The sequence below is a fragment of the Scleropages formosus genome, chromosome 4, assembly GCF_900964775.1.
Source record: "Scleropages formosus chromosome 4, fSclFor1.1, whole genome shotgun sequence".
Lineage (NCBI taxonomy): Eukaryota > Metazoa > Chordata > Actinopteri > Osteoglossiformes > Osteoglossidae > Scleropages > Scleropages formosus.
Window position 1 is genome coordinate 11,401,361 of NC_041809.1, and position 7,017 is coordinate 11,408,377.

The 7,017-nt window shown below is 41.1% G+C and overlaps 1 protein-coding gene across 7 annotated transcripts in view; it reads right to left on the reverse strand.

Annotated features, from left to right (window-relative positions):
• LOC108932696 (pleckstrin homology domain-containing family A member 1-like) overlaps window positions 1-5,232 on the reverse strand; it is a 30,222-nt gene extending 24,990 nt beyond the window's left edge. For all 7 annotated transcript variants that reach the window (XM_029250766.1, XM_029250765.1, XM_029250768.1 and 4 more), the window contains exon 1: window positions 5,158-5,232. The gene's annotated coding sequence lies outside the window, so the exon portion shown is untranslated. The remainder of the gene's footprint in view (window positions 1-5,157) is intronic.
• Between the last annotated feature and the right edge of the window lie 1,785 nt (window positions 5,233-7,017).

The window sequence follows — 7,017 nt, forward strand, 5'->3', positions numbered from 1 at the left end:
TAGCACTTGGACCCCCAGAGGTTGATTTTTTTTTTTTCCTCCTTTGACTTTCAGTTGAGAATTTTTTGTTCCTTTCCTCTGTGGCCAGTTGACATACTTACAGCTTAAATAATTGCATGGATAATGTAGTACTCCAGTATATAGTCAACTGTCTTGTTTCTTTTTCTTATTCCTTTGTTCAATGGTCTGTGTCACTGCGTGAGAAGAACGCGCTACAAAAATAAATTGAATTTAGGTCATGTATAAATTAACATGACTGATATGTTGTATCTCATTCTTCACTAAATTCACACAGTATTCATGTTAAAATAATGTCAATATAAAAAATAATTTACAGTAGAGCATTATATCTTCATGCTGCACTACACATTTCCAAATCTGTTTTCCTTCACCGTTTCTTTTCTGCAGCACCAGAACACCCACCTTTTTCACTTGCTAGCCATTGTAAATAATAAAAAGAAAAACACCTCAAAGAGAACCACAAACATGTTTTGTAAACAAGAGCGTTTTCACAGATAAAATGCAGTCGCTCATAGACACTCCGACGTTGACTGAGACCAAAACAATAACAAATATGAGGGCCTTGCGGCAGTGTGGCCCGCCGAAATCATTGTACAACAGATGGAGCGGTCGTCATCAGAAGTTTCGACCAAATGTCAGGACTCTAAAGAGTCAGGGTTGCCACAAATTACGTCAGAAGTTGAGAAATACTTATAGTGAGGACTACTTATACTTCCCATATATAAAGCAGGGTATTCTTACTGCAGTAATTTAGGGCAAGTACCTCGATCAAGGATACAAGAGTTTGAATCAGAGACCCTCAGATTGCCAGGTTCTAGATCTAAGTACTACGGCACCTTGTAAATGAGAATCGCTGTCAAACATCTACTCTAAATACACAACACATAGACTAAGTGTAAGTCACCTTCTTGGTAATGTACCATGTATTCCCCTTACCATTGTTCTACCATGTTAGAAAATGGTAGCACAATAGACTAAGAATATGCCCCAGGACTCTTCCTATGTGTGAAGAGTTAAGGGGAGGTTAATTTTAGCACCTGATGCATCAGGTAATTTGTCTACAATGGGTTCGCCAGGAGGATCATCAAGGTTTGTAACAACATTTCAAGCAGCTGCAGCAAACAATGTAAACACCATTCCGACCTGTTAAATACTAGCTTGTCCATTCGGGCTTTACACATTCACCAATGCTCTGGATTATTGCATTACAAAAGGTTCAATTATCAAAATGGAAACATTTATTTTATACGTTTACCACCTTATTAAAACAATGAAAGTATTTAATATCTCATAGAAGCAATGAGACCTGCAGCAGAGGCCTATATTTGCGAACCGCCGGCGGACTGAGCAACGTTTATCAAATAATGTGGACGCAAATGAAATTCGTTGTGGCCAAAGCGCGGTCTACTGAGCAGAGATGTGCCGAAGAGCACGGAAGAATTCCTCAGCGATATTTAGAGGAGGCACGTCGAGCCAGATAACAGGAGGGATGGCTACTAAGTGTTAGCGCAAACTAAGCGACGGAGCCACCCACGGAAACAAACAAGGCTTTACAAACAATAGCTCCGAAGCTAGGAAGTTCTGCGTGCTTTAATAAGCAGACCTGTCAATGCAGAAAGAGGAAAAATACTTAGTCTTATCGGTTTCACATGGTGCAAGTTACGGCAAAGTTTCCAAGGTGTTTTTTTTTTCTCCCCCACAGACATTTCAGGGGTGTTCCTTGCAGGGTCTTGCTAATGGTAGCCAAGAAGTGAAAACATGACTAAAACTTAAAGAGCTCTTGTGCTCCGTTTCATTCTTGTGGGTTTGACATAAATGCATTGTGACTGCAGTGCGTGCACGCGCACGCACGCACGCCGAAGCTTGAGCAGGACTCAGCAGTCAAACAAAAGGCACTAATCAAGTCACCTGTGGGTCACCAGCTCTGCTGAAGGACAAGAGCAACAGGACTTACTCTGCCCTCAAAAAAAAAAAAAAATCCTAACGGCCTATTATGGTCTTTATGAAACCGTTTTTATTCGCTCAACAAAGAGCTCCAGAGCATTTCTCTGCCGAGCCTTTGGATGATAACGTGTGTGTTGTGCAACAATCTCTTTTCCTTAGCTGCGACACCTGATCTGTTGTGTGTGACCTGGGCACTCGGAACAATTCCGCATACACACTTCTACTTTATCTGTCACAGCTTTAATGTAACGTAACCTTCTGGTATTACACACACATCCAATGACATCATATGGCCAAAGTGTAATTAAATACTTCCCTCTATTTACATTTACATTTATTCATTTAGCAGACGCTTTTGTCCAAAGCAACACAGTACATCTCAGCAAAAGCACAATTTACGCATTACATTAAGAGAAGGAGACATAGCTGCAGACATGAGTCTCAGGCAAACCTAGTTTGTTCCCTACCACTTGCTACACCAAGGTTCATCGTTCAAGCAGGTGCATAAGACACAGACAAATCCCCAATACCCACACCATTTTTTTTTTTTTTTTTTATTAAATATTATAAGATACACAAATGAGCAGAACAATACCAGAGTAATGGCTGAATTAAGGTTGTATCTGGGGATGCTTCTGGAGTTACGATGCGTGAACAGTTACACCATAGACGATCTGAAGAGATCTTGGGCAAAGTGGATATTTAAATTACCATATTACTTTATTTTGTATTAACTTTCCTAAATGACATTGGAAAAGCTTTTTAAACTGATCTGTTAATTTCAATATCAGGGTATGAGTATGTGTTGATTCAAGGTAAGTATCGAGAACTAGAGCACTACAGCAGGAGGGGAATATGAAGACTGCAAAGCTACAGCGCTACCAACTACGCTACCTTCGCGACAGCTGGTAGTGTAGTGGTTAGAACTGCTGACTTTGGACCTAGACGTTGCAGGTTCAAATCTCACCTCCAGCTGTAGTACCCTTGAGTAAGGTACTTACCATGAATTGCTCCAGCTGTTTAAATGGGAAAACAATTGTAGGTAGATTAACATAAGTTGCTTTGGAAAAAAGCATCAGCTAAATTAATAAATGTGAAAGCTGCCCTAAAATCCATTTTAAATGTATTAAAAACTGTTTTGCAACCATCTTACATTAAGCTTTAAACAGTGAGTAAAAGATGCAATGTAATAAATCTTTAAAGCAACTATACCTACTAAAGTCGCTGGTAATTATACTGGAGCAATTTAGAGTAAGTACCTTGCTTAAGGGTACAACAGATGGAGGTGGGATTTGAACCCATGACCTTTGGGTCTGAAAGCATCAGCTTTGACTGCTATGCTACTGGCATGTGGCCCTTTAGTTCAGTTCAGTTCAGTTCAAATCATAATGGTGAACAGCACTATGGGTCAATGTAGGTTAATTAAAATTGATCTGTTTCTTTCTGACTCTCTCAAATCTGGCAGAGTACCAAGCTGTTCCTGTACTTCTGCTTATAGGTTCTTTCTAACCCTTGTTTCTCTTTTATGCTTTTGTCTAATCTCGTCTTTCTTTACAATTTAAGAATATTCAGAAGTCAAACGCTGTAGTATAAAGTATTATAGTTCATAAAGTATTATAGTTTTGAAATTTACGTATTGTGTCATAAAAAGTTTGGTCGGTTGTAAATTGTCCAGAATCCGCAGCAAAATAAATCAATTGTTACATTTTACTTTGTTAAATGATTGTGTGTTTTGGGGACTTAATTGTACAGACAGTATTGCTTGTAGCTATTTAATAGTTGGATGAGATGTATTCTGTTAGGAAGAGCTGGTAATGTAGTGATTAGAGCTGTTGCCTTTAAACCCAATGGTCATGGGTTCAAATCCCACCTCCAGCTGTAGTACCTTAGAGCAAGGTACTTACCCTAAATTGCTCCAGTAAATAACCCAGCTGTATTAATGGGTAAATGACAAAGTGGCTGAACCCCAAGTTGTTCTGGAGAAAGCTAAATAGAGAGATAAAAGTAAATGTAACACAATACAAATTGTATAAATGAATGGTGGAGAGTATTAACATAAAAGCTCCAAGTTTAACACTCAAACAAATACACTTTCCACTGGATTGAGGTAAAGATGAGCCTATTCTCAGTACTCACTGGATTTATACCTTCTTCATGAGCCAGTGCCCCCCCCTACAAATGACAAGGAGGATCTGGTTAAACAGTCCAGCCCCACACACAATACCCAGTTTCCTGTGTTTGTGAGAAACCTGCACTCTGCTGCTAGAGAGTGCCGTACTTCCTACTAGACAGGTGCTCGTCCTGCTCCTTTGGAGCAAAGACAGGACACCCCCCCCCCCCAAACACACAGTGGCACTGCAATAAGTCGCACTCATCTCTGATTTTTATAAACATAAACTACTTTTATGTTCTTTCAAAAGCAGTTATTAAGTAATTCATAACTGACCTTTGATGCATTCATGTCCCATCCAAGGTGCACCCCGTCTCACACCCACCGCCTCCAGGAAAGACTCTGGACCAATGTGACCTTGCAGTGGATAAGCAGTGATTGCGAAACATCCTTTCTATTCATCTTAAGTCAACTGCACCGCAAGTAACAACATCTGAGCTCCTCACATCATGTGGTCTCATCATGGGCTCGCCTTTGGAATCGCTTGTTCCCAGAGGAGGTCAGGGCGACATCATCATGGATGATGGAGCATGGATGGAGCAGAGATGACTGAGACACGAGGAGCTCATCCTTCACCACGCACGTCTCACAGATGACCAGTGGCACACCACCAATCGCTGTTGTTGGTCACTGTCACCAGTCACCACAAATCACTCTTCATTTACAAACACAGTGATCGCCGCTCACTCATCACTTATTATCATCACTCATCCATCCATCTGGTCACCAATCATTCATGGAGCTCCATTACCAGGCAGTAGAAGCTAGTAAATAAGAAGTCTCGCAAAACGTCGTCGTGCGCTATTCAAACTAAGCACTGGAAATCCACTAGATCCTCCACAGATCTCATGTTAATAAGAAGAGCCTAGCTGCGAGCTACCGAGCAGTCCGACTACCCGCGAGAACTAGTCACACGCCGTCCGTCCTCACAAATCATGCGTTTCCGAAATACACACTGACTCACTGCGAATCGCGATCAGGCCAGGGCAGGGGGTGTAGCGAACAAACCGCACTTCACTTACCGAGTTTGTGTTCTTTCTGCGAGTTTGGAGCGAACCTGCCGCCGATCTGTGGATCAGCCCATCGCCCTCCGACTTCTACAGCCACACAGGCGAGCAGGGTGGACGAGCGGAGCGCGAGGAGCTGGGCGTGGAGACTAAACTTTCTGCTACTCTGCAGAGGATTGTGGGAAATGCAGTTTTTTTATGGCAGGGGGAACTCGGCGCGACATGAACGCAAGACGGAATCAGAAGGAATTATGGGCGATGAAGTCTTTACAACTGCCGGCGATATTGATTAGTGAAATCATAGATCAGAAAGAGTCACGGGAGAAGTCATTTTTAATGTTAAATGAGGAAAGAACGTGAGAAGAAGGTATCATGAGAATTTTTTTTAATTTTAATAATAAGTTACTTAATTTGTACAAATAACAAAGTTTAGTCATTTATAAATGTGAAATTTCCACCTGATACCATGGTTTAAAGTTGCGGCAGCTGGTTGTTACTTATGTGCTGTATTATTTGTTTGATTCTGTTAAAATCCTCTTCTTCAGATGTGAATGCAGGTGACTAACAGTGCAGGTTTTATTTGCCGTTAGTGGATGCAGAATTCTATGATGGCCCCTACTAAGACTAACAGGCCTCTTGGTGTCTGGCTCCACAGTTCTGGGATCAGGCCTTTGAAGGATGTGGAGGCACAGTGGTGCAGTGGGTAGTGCTGGTGGCTCAGAGTTCTCGGGCTGTGTGGCTAGATGTAAGATCAATCTCCTCCTCGGTCTATGCAGGGTTTGCATAGAAATACTCATGTTTCTCTGGGCTTAGTGTGGGTGCTCTGGTTTCCTGCCACACTCCAAAGACCCCTGTTTCAACTGAGTTGTGGACTTCAACATTGCTGTATTATATTAATAAGTGAATTGTTGTAGGCCGTTTACCATAGTGTATCTAACACTCTAAGTCACTTGAATGAAGGTTGTCTGCTAGATACTTTTTTAATAATTTTGTACGTCACTTAGGGGAAAAGTGTCTGTTAAATTCAAGGGGGATGAGTGGACCGGTAATAATTAAGTCATATCAGTAACAGCAAGACTGCAGTGGAATTGACAGGACAGTCATGTACACTTATTCACTCATTCATACACACACCAAGAGCAATTTAGAGTCACAAATCCTGGAATAAATATGTGGATGAGCACCATGCAAACTCCATACAGACAGTGTCGAATTCGAACTGACAGCTGAAACCACAGCCCACAGGCGACCTGTGCTACCCAATGCACCACCGTGCCAGCCATAAATATAATTAAGAAAAACTTTATTTCAGAAGTCATTTTTTGGTATTTGTATTCATTTGTCTGCCTTTTTTTTTTTTTTTTTTGCATAGTGACTTACAGTCCAGAATGAACATATTGTGCAACAGACAAAAGGCTTCAATACAGGCACACAGCCAACAAAAGCACAGTTTTTTTTTCTCTTATGTTTGCACTTCTACGGGTGCTGATGTCTGGCATGACTGCTAATTAATACTCCGAGTTCAGTAAATACAAATAGAAACGTAACATCATTCTGCCACACAGAGACCTGCGTTTTGTGTTCAGGAGATTTGTCACACACTTTTTTGGAACTCTGACAATTTTTTAAATGCAGGGTTCCCTGAGTAGTTTCAACACAGCTGCTAAATTTACTCCAAATACTGTATGATTAATCAAATGCCAATTATTTAGTAATGTGTTGCCTCTGGCAGAATTGCTGTTATGATATTAAGTCATGAGTTTGAAACCTGACTGAAGGCTTCAGTGGGGCTCTACTTTTGACCTTGAGCAGGGGTACTTATCTTGCCCTGCTCCAGTAGAAAATGCACAACTGTACAAATGATAAAGTCTAGAA